This window comes from Nelumbo nucifera, chromosome 3 (genome assembly GCF_055504915.1).
Source record: "Nelumbo nucifera cultivar China Antique chromosome 3, China Antique-T2T, whole genome shotgun sequence".
NCBI classification, from domain to species: Eukaryota; Viridiplantae; Streptophyta; class Magnoliopsida; order Proteales; family Nelumbonaceae; genus Nelumbo; species Nelumbo nucifera.
Window position 1 is genome coordinate 80589683 of NC_142651.1, and position 22339 is coordinate 80612021.

A 22339-nucleotide genomic window follows, 5' to 3' on the forward strand; every position below is an offset into this window, starting at 1 on the left:
GCTGGCTACCATGTGCCATTTGAATTCTTTGTGCGTTACTCTCCTCTCTTGGCCGCAGCGAGTTGTACTGCGGGGTCTAATCGCGGTATCTGTAAGCATGCTTCATTGAACCGCTTGATATAGCCCCGGATGGATTCTCCTTCTCTCTGGACTTCCCCGAAGATGCTTTCCTCCGTTCTGGGGCACCGCTTGCTGGTGACGAAGTGTGTTGTGAAGACCTGCACGAACTGGGTCCAGCTTCTTATTGACCCCGGGGCTAGGTTTCTGTACCAGGTGCGGGCCACCCCCTTGAAGGTGGTGGTGAAGGCTACGCACATGCATGATTCACTGGCCCTAGCGAGGTGCATTTGGGACTGAAAAGCATCGATGTGGTCGTTGGGGTCAAATGACCCATCATACTTGTCCAAAGGTGGGAGCTTAAAGTCTCTGAGAGAATCGGGGCAGCTCTTACCTCGTCCGAGCTCGTCTCTTCCTTTCCTCTGAGCTCGGGCAGGACGCGGGTGGCAGTTCGGCGACTTCACTGGCGCCTTTGTTGAGTGGGCCTGGTGTTGTGACGCTGCTAGCCTCTGTGTTGCCGAGCTCGACGGGCCCGGAATGCCGGTAGTCTGCTACTAGGGCACTGAACCGGTTCTTCGTGAGCGGGAACTCGTGCCTGGAGCGCCGAGGTGCTGACCTCGCGGGCGAGGTTCCTGTTCCGCCTGCGAGCTGCGAGGCGGGGGTGATTTTCCTTTCCCTTCGGCCTGGAGATGAGGCTTGATTGTTAGGGGGGTTCTGGAGCTGGGAGGTTTCTCCCCGGTGAGGGCGTCCACCCTGACGGGAGGCCTTAACCTGCTTTGGAGCTGGGTGCCTAGGTGGAAGCAGTGACTGGTTCAAGGGTAGTTGGGGGAACTGCTGTTGATAATGATGTTGGGAGAGGTAGTGTAGTACTTGGTGCTGTTGGAGTTGATGTTGCTAGAATTGCTGCATTTGGGCCTGCATCGCCCGCATGCATTGCATCAGGTCGTCCAACTGGTTTGGGCGGGTCGCCAGGGGGACAGCAGTTGGTTCAGCAAAAGTTGTTTCGATAGGGAATGAAGGAGGGATGTTCATGGTAGGAGGGTTCACAGGCGCCACTAATTGAGGCGCATCCAAGCTGGGGATCCCATCCACAGGAAGGGGGATGGTGAACTGTCCGATGCATACTACGGGGGCTTGGAGTCGTTCCCCGGTGGTGTTTGTCTCTGTGCCACGTCCGGCGTTGCTGGAGGAAGCCATGAGTGTCGGGGTTTCTGGAAGAAGAAGAGGTTATGAGAGTTTTAGAGGGAGGCTTTTAGAAGCGATTTCCCACAGACGGCGCCAATTGATGGTGCACAATCCGGTTGGTCCTAGTTGTCAATGACCTGGCCTCTAAACGGAGCTACGGGGAACCTGAAACCAAAGGGGTGAGAACGCTCCGGGGGAGACCCGGTGTGGAGGCTCCGAAGCTCAAGTTAGAATCCTTCAAAGGCAAGATGAAACCAGATAGCGCAAAGTTTGCATACCTTGTTCTTGGGGGGGTCGGGAGCCCCCCCCACCTCGCGCACTCACTTCCAAGCTCTGTCAGATCGAGCATGATTATTTCTAAGTTCCTGCCAGTTCGGATGTCATCCCTTCTGGCAGGGCAGAACCGCCACTGCTCCCTTTGTCGGAGCCATCTCTGCGACTGGTGACGATGGTGGCAGGAGGCCGTTTGAAGTGCGGCTGTCAAGCGTCAGATCCCAAGTCAGTCAGGTGCACCGCCCTTGGATACGGACACCCTCGGTGTCAGGTGTGGTACATTCGGTCAGCCTAGCGTTTGGGAGGCGAAGTGCAAGAGTGGTGGGGCGAGGTGGTCTTGAGTAAGGATAGGGGAGTGCCCCGAACTGCCACGAGGTGGGCCAGTTCGGATCACTGCCTAGTGAGGCTCGAGTTCTTCGTAAGGAGCTCGGGTCTTCTAGTAGGGAGCTCGGACTACTGGTTCCTTTGACACCCGTGCCTTGGGTGCGCTGTTTGTCCCGAGCTGTTTGATTTTGCCACGTGGAGTGCTTGCGAGGTCGGGTCAAATCTCCCTTCATCAGTCATTAACCGTTGCTTTATTATTTTGCCAAAACTCATGGTTTAATAATTGTTCAAGTTTAGTATTTTCACCTAACAAAAATGGATGTTCAGCATGTGCAATGTATTTTGCTAATCATTGCCTAATTTTTTTTGAGAACATATAACCCTACCCAATTTGTGTTTGTGTTGTTTCTCTCCCTTCTTCTTCTTTTTTTTCTTTCTCATGGGTGAGCAAATGTCTACCCAAATGGCGAGTGCCACCCTTGCTACAATAGCTAGTCTTTCCAACATTTTTGGCAAGCAACTCTTTTTTCCCTTCCCCTCAACCTCCTCTACTTTACCCTACTTTAAATATTTTCCAAACCAGGTTAATCAACTTAGAGGCCCTCTTTTTTCTTTCCCCACTAGGGGTGGAAGTTCCATCAATATCAATAGCATCCATATCGGTTCTAACACTATCACGATGCAACTGAGGATCGTCAACATTGAACATGTTGGGGAATTAGTTTTAGGAGGAGCTAGCCAGTTTTTTAATTCTAAAAAAAATAAAAATTAATTTACTTGGACTTACCTGGATTACCGGTTCGGAATCCAAGAGTCCAAGCCTCCCAAATTGCTAACTTGAGATTGAAACTTCAATAAAGTTGAGAATTGGAGAATCAATCAATCAGAGTTCAAAGAATTTATGAGAGATTGGGACATTGAAACTTAAGAGAATATGAGAACTAGAGAAGAGAGATTAAGAGAATTGTTGAATTGGTGTGATGAATTGTGGAGGATAAAGCTATTTATAAGAATTGAAAATAATTCAATTGTCCAAAATACCCTAAAAACTAGCCATCTTTTAATTGTTTAGAGGGGTATTCCGATCATTGTAAATTTATTTATCACTTTACCCAAAATGCCCCCTAAACTAGTTGTTATATAGCTGTTGGGGGGCATTTGTGTCGTTCTCCCCCCATAACCAAAATACATAAATGCCCCCCTATTTTATAGTTGCTAAGGGGTATTTCTATAAAAAAAAACCCCAAAAGGCTGAAACTAGTCGTTGGGAGTCCCCAATGACTAGTTCTCGAGCAGGTTGAGCGCAGCCTGCTATGAGCCCACGGCCCCGCAGGTCGTGCCACTGGCCGTGCCAGCCCATGGACTTCGATCCCCAAGCCCAACACAACCCGAAGCATCGTGTTAGGCCAGGCATAGCCCGCGTGCCGTCGTGCCAAGTCATGCCGGGCCGCAGGCGGCACAACCCTGTTTACACCTCTAGTCTTTATAGTATACACCCTCTTCACTCGAAACAAATTGCCAGTTAGAAATAAAATCTATATATTTGAGAGCTTTGAAATCATCGAGAGCCGACCAACTCCTAAATCCATCAAAAAAAAAACATCAGCACCAAAGGTTTCTCATAGTTATAAATAAAAAATAAATTGAACCCCAAGCCCAGCACGGCCCAGAGCATTGTGTCAGGCCAGGTACAGCCTGCGTGCCCCGTGCCACGGGCCGTACCAGCCCATGGACTTCGATCCCCAAGCCCAACACGACCCAGAGCATCATGTTAGGCCAAGCAGCGTGCCGTCGTGCCAGGTCATGTCGGGCCGCAGGCAGCATGGCCCAGTTTACACCTCTAGTCTTTACAGTATACATCCTCTTCACTCGAAACAAATTGCAAATTATATATTTGAGAACTTTGAAACCATCAAGAGTCGTCCAACTCCTAATCCATCAAAAAAAAACATCGGCCCAGTTTACACCTCTAGTCTTTACAGTATACATCCTCTTCACTCGAAACAAATTGCAAATTAGAAATAAAATCTATATATTTGAGAACTTTGAAACCATCAAGAGTCGTCCAACTCCTAATCCATAAAAAAAAAACATCAGCACCAAAGGTTTCTCATAGTTATAAATAAAAAAAAATCGAACCCCAAGCCCAGCACGACCCAGAGCATCGTGTCAGGCCAAGTACAGCCCGCGTGCCCTGTGCCAGGTCGTGCCGAGCCACGGGCGGCACGGCCTGATTTACACCTCTAGTTTTTACGGTACCTCTTCACCCAAAACAAATTGCCAATATAAGGGCCCGTTTGGTTCATGGTCAAAATCAGAATCATAATGGTTTATTCCCCCTACCTTTTGGTTTCAGGAATCGGAATCGGATTCCAATTGATGTTGCTTGGTTCATGATGAAGAGGCTAGAATCGGAATCAACCATGATTTCCAATTTTGCCCCTAATAAATGTAAATACTAAAAAATGTAGAATTTTGTAGGAAAATACTCAAATTTTGCAGAAATTTTGTAGAAATTTTATAGAAAAAAATTGCAGAAATTGCATCAATTTCTATTATCTCTATTTTTTTCTAATCTTTTAAAAGTGGGTGAAACGAGTAGAATAGAGACCCACTTTGTATATTATCTCTGTTTTTTCATCTTTTAAAAGTGGGTGAAACAAGTAGAACAAAGGCCCACTTTGTAGGGAAGCTCGAGATGCATTTATAAGACCTGACAGGGATTTGGGTGGGGCAATCTCACTAAAAAAGAAGAAAAGGGGAGTGCAAGTGGGTATTGAAGCAATGAAGAGAGAGACGCTATCGCGTACGAACGAAAAACCCACAAGAATCCAAAGGGTTTAGAGAGAGAGTGAGAGAGAGCATAGAGTAGTATAGCCTTGTTGGAAGAGCGAGCTTTTCTTCATACACACATTAACACATAGAGCACACTCGTCGTACACAGCTTCTCTCTCTCTGATATACGTTTCTTTTAATACCTGTGCTGCATTGCATCTGTTTGGAATGGGAAGGGAGATGACACAAAGACAGCAAGAAAAGCTCGAACAGATGAGTTGCAGTTGCAGAGGGAGCAGATCAGAAGCAGAAGCAAAAGCTCGAGCAGACGACATAGACAGCAAGAAGAGTGGTAGCTGATTTGGAGGAAGGATAACGAATAGTATGGAGGTTGAAGGGATTCTTCCTTTTCACAACAACTCAATCGTAGGTTGGATTGGAGGGGATTTTTGTCCAAAAAGAAAAAAAAAAAAGAAACTAAATAGCGGAACAGGAATTGCATTCCGGAGGAGGGGGTCGGGAATGGGAATGGCATTCCGCTACTCATTTTAATTCAGGTCGACCAAACATCCGGAACCGAAATGACCCATTCCGATTCCGAATCCAGGGTCCTATTCCCTCGAACCAAACAGACCCTAAAGATCTATATATTTGAGAATTTTGAAACCATCAAGAGCAGACTAACTCCTAATCCATCGAAAAAAACATCAGCACTAAAGGTTTCTCATAGTTACAAAAAACCATCAAGAACCTTCAACCATTGTTTTCTAAGGAGTAAAAAGGCAAATTAAAGATGGATTTGCTTAATTGGTACTGATCATTGCAATAAATGATCAAGAATGAGTACGCTACAGAAAGAATGAGATTCATCACATATTTGTCCAAATGCAACATGAGTTTTAGCCACACTACATATGCAATAAACAGACCTAATTGGAATGTGATTGGTGATCCACAATGTACATATTGTCTACCAGCCCCTTCCCCAGCAAGAGCTTTATTTGCTGATTCAATCACTCAATTAATAAATAAATCCATACTAGCATCCAATGACCTGGTTTCTCAATGTCCCAAGCAATAGGTTAGCTAGGACAGAGTGGAAGAGGAACCAATGAAATACCAAAATAAAGGAATTGCTATGTCAGCCCTATTGCTATGGTCATTGACCGTTGCTATATTATTTTACCAAAACCCAGAGTTTAATCATTGCTTATTGCTACAATTGTTGATGGTTGCTAAATTATCATACATTTGGGGAATAATGTTTTGTTTTATCCATACCTATGGATGGATAAACTCCATTGCTATATATATAGTATTTAGCCATAGACACGGTGACCACAGGTAGAAGTTAATCAATACAAGCAGTTTTAGCCACAGATATAAAATGTCCATAGCAATAATGTATGCTTTAGCTACGGTCTTTTGTGTCCATAGCCATAGTTTTCATGGCGACATGGTGTTTTGTCGCCTAGTCGTCTACGTGGATGCAGGCATCACCTAGGTGATGGATTTTTTTATGTAAAAAAACATATATCCTAGGGGTAGTTCCCTAGGTTCCATAACAATAGCTACGGTCTTTTGTGTCCATAGCCATATGGCGACATGGTGCTTTGTCGCCTAGTCGTCTACGTGGGTGCCTAGGCATCACCTAGGTGATGAATTTTTTTATGTAAAAAAACATATATCCTAGGGGTAGTTCCTTAGGTTCCATAACCATATTTCCTTAATAGTTATCCATAATTTTCATAAGAAAAGTATAAACTTCATGTTAAAAGTATAAAAATCAACATATTCCAACATATTCATAAGAAGAAAAAGAAGAAAGAAAAGAAAATTCAAAAAAATATAGGGGCTGAAACCCTATTTCTGTTATAGAAAAAGAAGAAAGAAAAGGTAGAAGAAAAAAATGTGTTGATTAGACAACACTTGCTTATTGGTTCAGGTTTTGAAGTCTTTGAGGGTTCACAGCATTTCGCAATGCTCGTGTTGAATATATTAAACACACAAAATGAATATTTTAGTTTATCTATTTTATAATTATAAACACACTTGGGTGGGTGTTTTTACCTCTTTTATCTCAGGAAGGCTAGGGTTTAATTTGCGTCAACTTTGGGTTGGTTTTTTCTGTTTCTTCAGGTATTTTTTATACCTTGTTTTATTTTTTATTTATCTTCAAAAAACAATTTTAGGAATTCCATTGACTGTGGTTTGTTTAGTATTAGAAAAAAAAAATCATCCTTTGATCCTCATGTTCTTTAAAACTCCAAGGCAAGCTTCTTTTACCACCACATAAAAGGGATTGTCTTTGTTTTTGTTAGAGTCTTCATGGTAAGCAGCCGAGACACCAAAAAAAGTTTGAGAATTAGTTTTGAATAAAACTTAGGAGTTAGGAATCAACTATCTCTCTTTCTCCTATATTTCTATTATATATTTCTGATATTAGTGCGAGGTCTGAATATCATCCCTCTCCTTAGCATGTATGGAACTGTGGAAAGATAAAATCAACCATAATATTCTAAGCCATGACTCGTAAGTTGCATCAATTTTGTTTTCTTTTTCATCCATTTCTTCTAAAAGAGCCAGGTTGATGATGGTCAAGCAATTGAAAAGTTAACAATCCTAAGACCAATGCCTAATTCCCTAGGAAGACAGCCCCACCAACAAAAGCACAATAGATCTAGCTTAACCCACTTAGCTTGCTACAATGTAGATTATGATCAAACACCAAAAGGGGTAAAGGATTGACTTAGGGGAAACCTTTCCTAAATGAATTATATACCAACTATAAGAATCTCATGGTACCAATTTCTACAAAAGCCAATAAATCCAAGGAGGCAATAATGCATGGAACCCTAATCAGGAAGATAATTGGCAGGTGGAGAGGCGCATTGCAATAACAGGAGCCTAAAAGAAGCTTATCTCCTTTAGACACACCATCTTTGTTTTCCATTAAAGAAGACTAGAATGAAGAGATTGGCTCGTATAAGGAGACAGGGGGACCAAAGTTGTTGGCTGAAACCTTGATTATTTACCATATAGCAGATAATAAAATATCAGGACCCATAAATTGATGGCTCCTACATAAGAGGGCTTACGGCAAAAGCCAGCATGATCCAATGTTCACCATTTTATTCATGAATTATTTTTTCAGAGCCTGGACTATCAAAACTCAGAGAGTTCAAACAGAACTTTTGACCACCATCCAGAAATTTTCTTTAACATTATGGATTAAAATTTTGAAAAGATTTTTAGCCCAGTTAATCATCAAACTCATTGAATGTCGCCCTGTGTGCATGTGTTGTTCTTTTTGTTTTTGCGGTTTTCTCCTAATGATCTATGGTCATAGAAATCAAAGAAATAGGCATCGACACATTCATACATACCTCAAGCCACGATACACTCCTCGGTCATTGCGCTTGCCTGTTTCGCCTGACGCTGGATGCCTGATCAAACAAAACCAAAACAATAATCACAAAGCAAATCAAGAAAAAAAGATGGACGAAGAGCACCAAAGGATAAGATACTTTACTCACAGAGATCATGATGTGTTTCCTAACCAATTGCACAATTCCGCAACGATATCAGCCACATTCAAACACCAGATTGAAATCCCTAGTACCCAAGAAAACGAAACAATAACACCAAAAGAGGGCGGAATAGAAAGCAGAAACTAGGATTTAATAGGAAAAAGAAAAGATAGAGTAAGGCTTTATAATATACCCCCTGGCTTAAGCGCGACGGGGTTCCACTTCTTCGTCCCAAAGCTCTTCAGTTTTTTTGTAGAAGAAGTGTCGCCCCACTCTGCTGCACTCTCGCCCGATCAGAATCGTTTCCAGGAGATAACCAAAGGTTCCTTCCCTTAATGCCCGATCAGAATCGTTTCCTCTTCTCTCGGAGAAATGGTGACTTTCAGATTTCACCAGCATCAGGTGGTGGGGAAGGCTCTTCCCTGCGAAACAGATGAGCATCCTAGATCCACAGTAAGAAGCTCTGGGCGACCAACGAGGTCCGTGATAAATAGAAGTTCCAGTAGAGCAACGGTAAGTTTTGGCAATTAATAAGATTTTTGAAAAGCAACGGACAAGTTTTGGCAATTAATAATATTTTTGAAACGCAACGGGCAAGTTTGGGCAATATAATGAGATTTTTGAGAACTAGAAATCTGACCGACTGTAAATCTAATATAGGGGCGAAAGAAGCTGCAAGCTCGGCAACGGCAAGTAAGGAAGCTATATCCTGTACCCCCGCCTATTCTAGCACGGTGCCTGTAACTAGATTGTAGGCTAGGATCAAATCATTATGCAACTTATTTATAACCAGGGTTCTCTCTAGCTAGTTCAATCCGTAGATTTAACATCGCCTATACAGGATTAATTGGGGTGGTTGTATTAGCTCTGTTATACAATTCTCTCTGTATTCGGTTAAAAACCCAATCGATAAACTGAAATTTTAAAAATCGAAAAAAAAATGAAAATCGAACCGAAATCGAATTATAATAAAATCGAAATTTTCTGTTCAGTTTTTGGTTAATTTGATTAAAAATCAAATTTAATTAATATATATAATATTATATATTATGAAATTGAATTTCATTATAATACATTATATATAATATATTAATATATAAATATATAATATATTATATATTAAATGTTATATATTGTATATTATATATTACATATTATATAATGAATTTCAGTTAATTCAATTTTTTCGGTTAATCGAATTTCTAATTCTGAAAACTGAACCCGAAAATCGAAATTCATAAAAATCGAATTAACCGAATTGAATTACCCAAAAATCAAATAAATCGAAACCGAAATTTTAGGTTCAGTATTTCGGTTTTAACCGAATAATGCACACCCCTAGCCAATGTTATTTTCTTTTGCACGTCTTATAAGCGCTGGAGGAGCTGGCGTAGAGTTGGCTAATTAATGGGGCCCTCACCAGACACTATAAATGCCAAGTCTCACAAGCTATGAAAACGTATGGTGAAGAAAGTCTTTTTCGATGGTGCTCATCTAAGTTCAATTCAAATATTATTCTTTAGGGTTATGTCTATTTTATCCAATTACAATCTAAGTTGTGATTTAGTGAGAGGTCTAATTTCCTATTCTCTAGATAAATTTGTGTTATTTTTATGTATTTTTATGTATTTTAATGTTACTTTTTTTGAAAAAAAAATATCTTTTAGTAAAAGTTCTCTTATAACAATTCTATCAACCACCTTTGTGTTTTGATCCTAACAAAGGCCTCCCCTACAATTTTGAAAAAAGAAAATACAAATGCCTCATTTCCCATGACTTTCTGATAATAAAGACATTGAAGCTACCAAAATACCCATATCATACATAGACCTGTTCATGGGTCGGGTGGCCTGACAGGCCGGCCTGGCCCGGCCCGACCCCCGGACGAGCTTGAACAGGTATATGGGCCCGCAGGCTTAACTTCGGCCCAAAAAGCCCAGCCCACAATAAATTCGAGCCGGGCTCAGGATTTACCAAAATAGCCCGACCCGACCTACAATTAAACCTAAAAACCCTAGTCGAATACCCCTCTTTTTTTCACCTCTTTGCCTCTTTCCCTTCTTTTTCTAGCTGAACCCTTCTTCTCCACATCCTCTTTCCCTTCTTTATATTCTTTTTTTAATGTAAATAAATTCTTATTTATATTGATTATTGAATTCAAAATTTATATTGAATTTATATTCTTTTTTAATGTAAATAAATTCTGATTTATATTGATTATTGAATTCAAAATTTATATTCTTTTTTTAATGTAAATAAATTCTGACTTATATTGATTATTGAATAGGAAAAAATTCTAATTTTTTTATTAGGTCGGGCTTCGGGCTTTTTATCAAGGCCGGGCTCGGGCCCAAGTTGTAGGCCCGTTGGTCGGGCCAAGCTCGGGCTCGGGCCTAACATATTTCCATTAATGAAGAGTAAAAGCCCGGCCCGGCCCATGAACAGGTCTAATCATACATAATTTAAAGTTTCAACTTTACCCTCCATACTCTTCTTGGACAAAGTAAGGTAGAAAAGATGAAGTGAAGTAAAATTAATGCATCACATCAACATTTTTTATTTTGAATACTGACGAAAGGAAGGTATTTAAACCACTTTCCAACATAATAGATGGGGTTTTTGTTAAGCTCAAAGCATTGGGAAGTTTCATAGGATTGTTAGAAAGCCCAAAGAAAAACCGTATCTTGAACTATGTAAGTTCAGTCCTTATTCCTACTTTTTTTTTTTAATTTCTTCAAAATTTTGAACGTTAATCCAATAATTATATAGTAGATTATAAACATGAAACATCAATTTTTCCTTTTTAAGTTGAGATGGGGTTTGAAACTATCTAACTCCAAAATTTTTCTAGTTAACTAATACATGCCTTATATCTCATAGGGACCATTGTAAATGGAAGCAATTAATCCCTTCAATTGGCTCCTATACCATTGATATCTAAGCAATAATACCTAGTTAAGTGTGGTCATTTTTGTACATCAAATAAGAAAAATGTGGGCATCATATCACTCCAAGTCATATAAAACAAAGAAGGCAATGACACTCTTTGCTGAATTAAAGTAAGAATTGGACAATGGAAGAGATTCCAGCGCTATCTAAAGATCCATTATTTAGCCCTAAGATATGTAGATGAAAAATGCATATTCCAACTTTGTAGATAGGTATGGTTTTTGTTGCCAAGAGTATGTGGAGGTACAGTACATATACTTATGTCCAGAAAACTAACTTGATAAGCCAAAAAAAAAAAAAACAGAACTGAAGGTTCCTCTTGAAATGTGCAAATACCTATTCATGTCCAATCATTTCTCTGTTTGGACAAATGAGATTGAGGCATAACCTAGGTTGTCCTTGCCTTGAAGTATAAAGAGATTTTCAATTTATCACCAGATGGATGTAGGATGTAAAGGATCCTTGAACTCTTTATTACATTATAAGGGAAGCTAGATTTTGGCCTGTAGTATAAAAATCATTCAGATGAGCAGAAAGATCAATGTGTTCCCTAGATGGGCAGGTTGGGTTGGAGGCCTGCCATGTCAGGATAGGTTTTAGCTTATTATTTTATTTTTTTCCTAGGGCAAGATAGTGACTTTGTTCTAGTGTCTCAGTTATTCCAGTATGAGAGTTCTCTTTGTATTCTTTTCCCTCAACTATCAACATAACTTTCAATATCTGTTATTGATAAAAAAGAGCTCCATAAGTGGCATTGGCAATACAAGATTGAATAATAATTTGAAGCATAACCATTGTGCATTTAATAAAGAACTTGAAAGTCAAGCAACGTGAGGAATCGAGGGAAAAAAACATTTCCACCCATACACACTGCATTTGACAAGGAACGTGCTAGCTACCTTGATGGACAGACTGCACATCTTCAACACCATGCCCATGATAGATACCATGTGGTCCAACAGGGCTCTCTGCAGCTTTATCAGTAGCAGCAACCTTAAAGGCAGTGTGAAGAATGCTTGAGCTCCCAAAACCTGGGGATTTTGTGTTTGCTGCTGAAGTAGTGATAGGATCATGAATACTCCAGAGAACAACTGACCTATATTTTCCTGTCATAATAATAATAGTAGCAATAACAATCTTGGCATGAAGTTTATTGATTATTGAAGAAAAAAACTGATGCAATGCTAATACAGGAAAAAAAGGGAAAGATCAATTTCAGTAATTTAGTAGAGAGGAGAAGGAAGCAATTGAAACCCAAAGATGTCATCCAGAAACAAGTCATTCAAGTAAAATGAAAAAGTGCCCCAGTGCCTCCTCTTATCCCAAGTGCAGTGTACAGGAAAAGGCAAATAAGCACAAAAAATAGGAACAAAAGTTCTACACCAAACGAAATTAAGGACCATTTGATAAAAGCTGAAGTAGCTGAAATGAATGGCTTGTTGCGAATAAGTTATTAAGGGGGTTGTGAGCTTGTTAATGGTTAAAGCTGAAGTTAGGTTGACTATAATATGCTTGAAGACTTCATTGTTTAATTATTTTATCCACACATAAGACAAACCAATAGGGCATTCATTTCACTTCAGCCATTATCGAAAGACCCCTTAGTAAGCTATTAATAAAAAGTAACAATTAACATTCGGACAATAATAGTAGAAAGGAAAAAAAGCAATTTCATTACAGGAATCATGCAGTAGTCACATATTATAATAGAAAAAATGAAAAAAAAAAATCCAGAACAATGATAATAATGATGATAACAAAGAAAATAATAATAATAATCATTTATCTGTATACCATGCAAAGAAAAGTTGGAGTCTTTTAACAAATTGCCAAAAATTTATTAAACTTATAAGTTACATAAACACAAGTCCACCAATACGTTACAAATCCACATTGACAAAAACTATTAATGGGCAAAATTTCCATATCACCGGACAAAACAAAAGGCTCTATTGGGCACATGGCAAGTGCAAATTCTGCATTGTCTTGGTGCCCTGTCAATATCTGCAAAATAATACTACATACAAAAATTCAGAAGAGTAGAATGAATAATACATCAATAACACCAGCCCCATCTTCTAGAATAAAAGATAAACTAATACTGATAGGCAAATATAAGCCTTCAAACAAATTGTAAAACTTGAAGTGAAAAGATAGACTAATGGTGATAGAAAAATAAAAGTCAGTCTCATGTAGTATATAGATGACGATTAGGTTGAGCCTCAACATCCCATATGAGAACCCGATTCATAAGTTTCATGAACCTAACCCATATCAAGTTTCGCCAATTTGGTAAAATCAGAAATAAGTGGAACCAATATAATTTGTTTGTGCATAAAATAGGGGTAACAATAATAAAAACATATCCTAAAAATGGTAATGGAAATTGTTGTTCTTGTCAGAGACATTGTTCCCTTTTTTTTAAGTTATTAGAATACCTTTACAAGCCAAGATCAATGAGCTCGTTGATGGAAGCATCTAGACTCACTTGATCTTCCTTCTTGGCCAAGTTCAAGCCGTTTCCCTTTGTATGAAGGGAAGACTTTGTATGAACGGTAGTTTTTGCCTTTTCAGTTTGTATTACAGTTTTATTAAGGGTTTGTGAGACAGGGGAAGAGATTGTGGGAGAGAGAGGGAAGATTTTGTTTTAAAAGGGGTATAACATAAGTACCCTTTATGTGCTTAGACAGGAGGGGGTATAACCTCTCTAGTGAAAATTCTAGAAAAAGAGGGTTATTTGCTCTTTCATAAGTAGTATAGATATATTTTTGTATTCATATTTACATATATACATACATACATGTATACATATTAGGGGTGTTCAACCGAATTGTGGGCTTTTTTTTCTAAACTAAACCAGTAGTATTGGTTTTTAGAAAACCATTAATTATAACCAAACCAAAGCCGATTGGTTAATTAATTTACTGGTTTAGTTAATCGTTGGTTCAGTTTATTGGTTTTTTTATTTGCATGATATTATGTATAATTAATAATATATTAAACATAACATATTATAATATAGATAATATATTATATATTATAAATATATATTTATAATATATAATGCATATATATTCATTTATAATATATAACTAATATATATATATATATGAAAAATATAATATATAATATAAATATATATACCAGTTGGTTTGGTTTTTCATGATCACCCCTAATACAAATTTGCATAAATGCATACATACATGTTTAATTTTAGAGCAAGTTCATTGAGCAACTTGAGCTTGGCCCGGGCCCAAGCCCAACCCGAGTGCATCAAATTACAATATGGATTGGGCTCGGGTTGAGAAGATTAAGCTTATCCTCGAGCTTGGCCCTTAAGCCCAAATTTTAGGGTTGGGCCTAGGTTGACCATAAGCCCGGCCCAATCCGCCCAACTTGCACCCCTATGCCTAAACATTCTCCACCATTCATCGTCAAGCAAAAAAACAATCTACATACATAAGAAACTAGGGCTCAAGTCGGGCTGGATTAGGTCGAGTTGAGGCCAACCCTAGCCTAATCCTAAGTTCTAAACCCCCAACCCGACCTTCAACTTGACCTACCCAAACTAAATTCCTTCAACCCTAACCCAACCCAACCCAACCCAACCCAAAGTTGGGCTCAGGTTGGGCCCAACCCAACCTTCTCCCCATCCCTTAAAATCTTGTAGAACTTCTTAAATCTTAGATCTTAACTCAACTTTTATTATATATATTAATCATATGTTTTATTAGTACTAGTAATTAAGCACATGCATTGCACCTGAGAATTTTTTTTATCATATTAATTACTTGAATTTTAGATACATCATAGTTAAGATAGAAATTAAAAATTAATAAAAGTAACAATATAATTAAAACTAAACGTAAATTATAATAACACTTATTATTATTATTATTATTGTTATTATTATTATTATTAACTTTTTGTATTCCATTTATATCATAATAAAAATAATTTTTATTTTAACAATTATGTTTATTTAATATAATGAATATAGAACATTAGAAATGTTTCCAAATGTTTTCAACAAAATTCTGCACTTTTTCATTTTTTGTGTTCTATGTTTTTTTAAATATTTATTATTCAATTATGACATCATGAGTTTATTTGAAAAGTTGGACCAATGACCCACCATCTAAAGAAGAAAATAGCTTTGCTTTCGGATTAGTTTTAAGTTATATATTTCGTCTACAATATATAAATAATTTCTACTTATCATACTTAATTTTTGTTTGACATAATTAATATATAATTTTTTATATATTCTTTTGATTACTTGTATTTTTTATTTTTTAAAGATTTACTATTTAGCTATCATATTATCGATTAATCCATTTGACTCAATCCACTAACCCACCACCCAAAAAGAAAATTAGTTTGATTTCTATGTTGACATTAAATTTTGTATTACATTTCCATCATTGATAAAATTATTTCTTATGTATAATACTTGTTTTTGTTAAATATAATGAATGTATAATATTAGATATATACCCAATATTTTATTTTTTATAAATATATAACATTAGATATGTGCCCAAATGTTTCTTTATTTTTTTATTTTTGTGATTCTTTGTATTTTTTATTTTTAAAAGTTTTATTATTTGACTCTGGCATCACTTCATTTCTAGGTTGATTTTAAATTTGGCTTTCCATTTTCAACATTAATAAGAATACTTCTTACATTTCATACATTTTTTTTGTTTAGTATAATGAATATACAATATTAAAGATATGCCCAATTCTTTTTATTTTTATTTGTATTATATATTTAATTATGACATTATTTATTAACCCATTTGACCTCATATGGTAGAATTGCTTACCCACCACCAAGAAGGAAGAAAATGGTTTTGTTTTCAAATTTATTTTTTAAAATATTTATTTTTTAAAATATTTATTTTTATACTATTAAAATTAATGTTATGAATTTAATTAGTAGAATTTAATGATGAGAAAAATATATCTTAAATATAGGATCTAATGAGAGAATATACCTTAGATATGATATTTAATGAGTGGAAATAGGAAAATAGTTTTATTTCCAATTAGTTTTAAATTTTACATTCCATTTCCATCATTAGTAAAATCATTTCTTATTTATCATACTTATTCTTGTTTAATATGCATAATATATGATGTTAAAAATGTTTCCATTTTTTTTTTGCATTTTATCTATTTTTTAATTTTATTATTTAATTGTGACAACATGGATTGTCCCATTTGAAAAAAAAATGATTTAATTTCTTATAACCACCTAGACGAAAACACTTTTTTAATGTATATTTTAAAAGTATAAGTTTTTGTGTTATTGAAATTATCAATTTATTATATATGGATTTGGATTTAATTAATAGAATTTAATGATGAGAAGAAACAAAAATGCCCTAAACATAGGATTCAATGAAGGTGAATGGAAGTTAATACCTTAAATTTTGGATTTAATGAGAGGAAGTTGAATGCATTGAATATCTTAAAATTACCTCTTTTCAAGTCATTTAATGTCAATAACCAATTACCCTATTTGCCCTCTTTTTTATGAATAAATTTAAATATGGAGGGATAAATTTTGTCCTCAAAATATTCCAGAAAAATTATTGAGGCTATTTGTACTTTTTAAAGTAGTATAGATTATGTATGGATTTAATTAGTGGAATTTAGTGATAAGAATAAATAAAATGTTTTAAGTATATGATTTAATAAGGGTGAATGAGAGTTAATACCTTAAATGTGTGATTTAATGAGATGGAATTGAATGCATTGAATAATAGCATTCAAGTTACATTTTCTACCCCCACAAATAGAGGGGTCATATTTTAGAAAAGAAGGTATTTCGGTCAAACAAAAAATCCAAAAATTTTAGAGGCTATTCGTACTTTTTATAGTAGTATAGATTTGTTTGTTGATTTTTTTATTGGTTCTTTAAGTACAAAATTTAGAAAAAAAAAGTGTTTGAAATGACTATAGTTTATTATGATGACTTATAATAGATCTTTTATGGGTGGCAAACAACAGAGAGGAGATAAAGAATAAAATATTTAGAAAACATAAAATATATTATATAATATGTGGTAGTGGCTATACAACTATCATGCATCTAAACAAATCAATGTATGATAATATATATAACATATATTTATATATGATCTGTACTATAGAGTTGGGTTCGGGTTAGGTCGGGTTGCCCAAAGGGTCAAGCCTAACCCAACCTGAAGTAAAGTTGGGTTCATAAATTTCAACTCTAATCCTAACCCGAGCATCAACCTGACCCAACCCAACCCGACCTTTTCGGGTTTGGTTCAGGCTAACCCAACCCAAGTTGCAGCCTTATAAGAAACTTTATCAAGTTCATGTATCAAATAAACAAATCATAAATTCAAGTAAATACATAGTATAAATTGTAAAATGACTTACTCAGATGCATACACTTAACACTTGGACATATTAAGAGCAACATTTATAACAAAACTCTCCAAACATTCTCGATATAATCTCATCTCAATCATTACCTTTTGAGGTTTGCTTCGTTATCTCTTTGTTGTCAACAATATCAAGAATGGCATTCATCATCCTAGGTTTGTTACAAAATGATTTTTGGTCATATTGAAAAGTAAGATTTAACTAATAAGCAGTTGTATGAATGCCCCAACGTAGTTGTCTATCCCAATGGTCTTTAATGATTCTTGTACAAGACTAGTACAAGAGCTCAATCATCTTGGTCACCTACCGAGGCTTTGTCCCTAGTGTGATTGGTAGGGTGATTCTTCCTTTGGGCTTGATGGCGGCTCCGGAGAAGCCTACTAGTGGCACATCGATCAGTTGTAGCCGATTTGGTGTCAGCTTCATCTTCTTGAAGGTTTCGTAGAAGAGGATGTCTGTTGATGATCCATTGTCCACAAGTATCCTCTTCACCATGTAATCGACGATGGTCATCGACACCACCAATGCATCATCATGGGGCACTGAGACCCCTTCAAGTCATCGTCTGAAAAGATGATGGCGTCGTTTGTCTTCGGCTTCTTGGGCATCAAGATCTGGATGATAAGTTGCTTGGCATAGGCCTTCCGAGCCGAGGCTCCACCCAAGGTCGTGCCCCCTATGATGATGTCGATAACCCCAGCCAAGGTATGATGCCACTGCTGCTATGAGGACAAGGCACCGGCGTTGCCCCCTACATACTCCTTCAAGTGAACACGGTGGATGAGGGACTCAATCTCATTTTTGAGCTCATAGTAGTCATCGATGTCATGGGCGGTGCCGCGGTGGTACTTGCAGTATTTCTTCGAGTTCCCCCTCTTGGGGTTCCTCTTCATCTTGGTCGGCCACTTTATGTAGTCCTCCTTCCCTACTTGCATAAGGATGTGCGTTCAGGTGGAGTTGAGTGGCATGTACTTGTTGAAGGATGGGGTCGACGGCTTCTTGTCAGCGTTTTTTTTGTTGTGGTGGTGGTTGTGGCCGCAACCATCTCTATCCTTTCTTTTCTTCTTTGAGGCCCCTCGATTGGGGTCGGCCTCGCTTTCTTTAAGGCTCTCACCGACTGAGGCCTCCTCGGCGGCGATGTACTTTTGTGCCTTCTACAAAAATTCCACCTAGTTCTTTGATGATGTCTTAGCGATGGAGCACTTAAGGGGTTCGAGCTAAAGGCCGTTGATGGCGACGTGCATGGAAACCAAGGGGTCAAGGTCTCTGACCTCGAGTTCTTCCTTTTTGAAGTGGTCAATGTAGGACCGGAGGTTTCCTCCCCCCTTCTACTTGATTGAAATTAGGGAGACGATGGCCTTCTAGCACCACCAACTACTGACAAAGTGGGAGAGGAAGAGGTCAACGAACTACTCCCACAAATTGATGGACCGAGGGGGAGCGTGAAGAACCATCTGCGCGCTACTCCCTTGAATATCGCTTGGAAATCTCGACACGTCAGGGTGTCAGAGTACCCATAGAGAAGCATGAGCGCCCAGAAGCTCTCTAGGTGGTTGTCTAGGTCAATGGTCCCATCATATGTCTCGAGTGTGGTAGCCTTGAAGTGAGGTGGGAGTGGATCTGAGGTGATGGAGTCGGGAAAGGCATCCATCCTAGTGGATGAAGGGTTCTAACTGGTGGAGGCATCACCTCGGCCTTCCTTCACTTGTCGTAGCTCGTCTTGTATGGCTCCGATCTGTGGCTGTAGGTCTCCGATCTATCGGTCAATGGGAGCCTTGGCCTCATCTTGGTTTTCTCTAATGCGAAATGGGTTGGCCTGGTTCCCGGATGCTGATACGTCCTGGTTTCTTTGGGATCGACGATTATTGAGGAGATTGTGGAGGTCTGATACTAGCAAGGGAGATGCGTGGCATTGTCCTCCAGCCCTCAGAGGAGGACTGTAGTGACTAGAGTGCTCGCCTTCATCCCAATGGCTCTCTGCATGATGGTAATATTCATGGTCCTAGCAGTTGTTAGGGGACCTAGCTGGATCATCTCCCCATTGGCTGGGGAGACAAGATGTCTTCGACGGCTTGTTGGGATGTTGGCTATTGTTGTTGGACGTTGAGGGGTCATCTTTGCGATGGCCGGTGGGGCATTGGACCAGTGAAGCATGAGTAGAGCGTTCGCTGTACTGCCCCCGACTCCCAATGGGACGGATACCTTGTGGGCGGCCTCCTGCCGGGCACCCCACCTCGTCTAGTCTCTGGGTGATATTGTCTAGTCTATCAAGGGCCATTTTGAATTAGTCCATGGTGACTAGGTTCTAAGCATTTGAATTATTGTCCTGTTTATCAGCCATTGTTGGAAGCTTAGTTGTGTTGAGTTAAGTGTTTACTTAGGGAAAGTCTTAGCAATGTTTCCCACAAATGGCGTCAATTGTTGCAGCCAAGAATGGGCCAAGGGCAACAAGGTAAATCTGCTTCCTTAGCCGAGGCCGATGTGTCTAATCCTAAGAGCAAGAGATTAGACGTCAGAGGCCCTGGGTGTTATCCCAGGGGCAGAGACTTTAACGATCAAGTTAGTCAAGTGTGTAGGAGGGCTTGGACGAAGCTTGAGGTGAAAGCTCAGACGAGGTCACTCGAGAGCTAATGAGTAGGGTAAGTAAGATGGTTTACTTGGAGAGGGGGCATCCCTATTTAAACTTAACACTGCCTTGGGAGTGGTTGGAGGTGGTTGGCAATGGGTGGCCAGGATTACATCCGACCAATGCCACGTGGTGCCATCCTAGGCCTTGCCACATGCACCTATATTAGAAATGATAAAACTCAAAATCAAAATGGAATAACTAAAAACCCTAACTAGTTTTGGCCATTTGGGAATAATCGAACAAGGTTTTGAGATATGAAAGTTTCTTTTATCATTTTTTTATTTTTTATTTTTTAAAATAAATAAAAAATATAGAATTAGAAGCAACCCGAGAACTGTTAACTAGGTCGAACATTTTAATGATAAGACTGTCTAGATTAGTAGTTCTTGACCATTTCAATGGTTTCTTTTCTTTCTTTCTTTTTTTTTTTAATAGCGATTTAGGGCCAAAACAAAATCAATGACCTCATCAGTTCCTAGGCAATAAACGGTTCAACCTTCTAGTCTGGTCCGATTTTTAAAACATTGACTAAAATACTAATTTTTTAATTTAGTCCCTATTTAATTGTCATGTGTAAATTGTAAATTGAACTACTACATTTCACCTCATTCAATTCCCTCTATTTAGATATTACATTTTTCTAATAAATGAATAAAGAAAAAAGATCTATCTATACTATATATAAAAGTGTGGATGCAATGTGAAACTTTTTTTTTATGAGTAAAATTACCTCTATTTCTTTGTTAGAAAAAGGGTATAAAACCATTTTATTATAGCTTTAATGGCTACTAAAATGGCCATATTTGTGTATTAAATCTATATCTAATTGTAAGGGTTGAAATTTGAAAATATAACTTCAATTATTGCTTTCCACCTCATTTAGTTCCCTCTCACTAAGTATTATACTTAAGGTATTAAATCTCATTTTCTCTTATTAAATCCTATGTTTTTAAGTTATTTTCACTAATAAATACTACTAATTAGATCTATGTCAATATTTTTAACAATATAATCCCATATATTTTAAAACTAACTCAAAAACAAAATCATTCTTTATCCAAGTGGTGGCTAAGCAATTCAATATTTGAATGAACTGATCAACCAATAAAGACATAGTTAGATAATAAAAATTTTAAAATAAAAATAAATATAAAAAATTACAAAAAATGTAAAAAAATTACCTACATTTATGATATTTTTATTAGTCACATTAAGTGTAATAAATAAGAATTATTTTTATTGATAATGAAAATGAAATACATAATTTATAATGAACAAAATGAAGTATAAATATTAATAATAAATAGTTCATCTTTTGGTTAAAAGAATATGTTAACCTTTAAGGTAATAAATAAATAATAAAAATTAATAAAAAATAAAAATACATAAACAAAAAAATACATAATTTTTGTAAAAAAAGCATTCAGGCACATGTATAATATCATATATTTATCATATTAAACAAAAAGTAAGTGTGACGCATCAAAATTATTTTTACACACAAAAATACAAAAAAAAGTGAACACATCTATAATTATATATTTACACTACTATTAAAAATATAAATAAGATTGTGGAACTTTCTTTTGAACAAAATACTCATTTTTTAATTTAGTATTTATTTAATTGTGAGGTTTAAATTGTAAATTGAACTAATACCTCATTCAATTCCCTCTATTTAAATCTTATATTTTTTATAAATGAATAGAAGAAAAAACACAAAAAAGACAAAATATTATAAAAAGAATAATCTAATCAAGTAGGTAGCCATATCAATGATATTTGAAATTTCACAACTTGATCCAATTATCACATATTTAGATGAGGTATTTATATAATCAAATTTGGATTTTGAAATATGCATCCAATTAATAATAAAAAACAAAAAACATATAAAAATAAAATAAAACAAAACAAAATAATATATATATATATATATATTTGGAAATAAAAATATATATTTTTGAAGACATTATTACTATCATTATCATCATCTAGAATTACCATGTACAATGCATGCTTACTTATCTATACTATTTTAAAAAACATGAATAGCCTCAAGAATATTTCTAGAATTTTGTAAGGACAAAATTTTCCCCTCTATATTTAAATTTAATGATAAAAATGAGGGCAAATAGGATAATTGGTTATTGATATTAAATGAGTTGAAAATAGGTAATTTTAAGATATTCAA

General features: G+C 37.0%; 1 long non-coding RNA gene across 4 annotated transcripts in view; it reads right to left on the bottom strand.

Moving 5' to 3' along the window:
* The window catches only part of LOC104589465 (uncharacterized), a 74983-nt gene extending 66209 nt beyond the window's left edge, over positions 1–8774 (bottom strand). For 2 of the 4 annotated variants that reach the window (XR_016084193.1, XR_016084192.1), the window contains exons 1-3: positions 8338–8774; positions 8151–8229; positions 8001–8060 (exon numbers count right to left, since the gene is read on the bottom strand). This is a non-coding gene — a long non-coding RNA (uncharacterized LOC104589465). Of the gene's footprint in view, positions 1–1846; positions 8061–8150; positions 8230–8337 lie in introns of those variants that run through there. The other 2 variants (XR_016084191.1, XR_733958.3) reach the window with 2 other exon arrangements.
* Positions 8775–22339: the final 13565 nt, after the last annotated feature.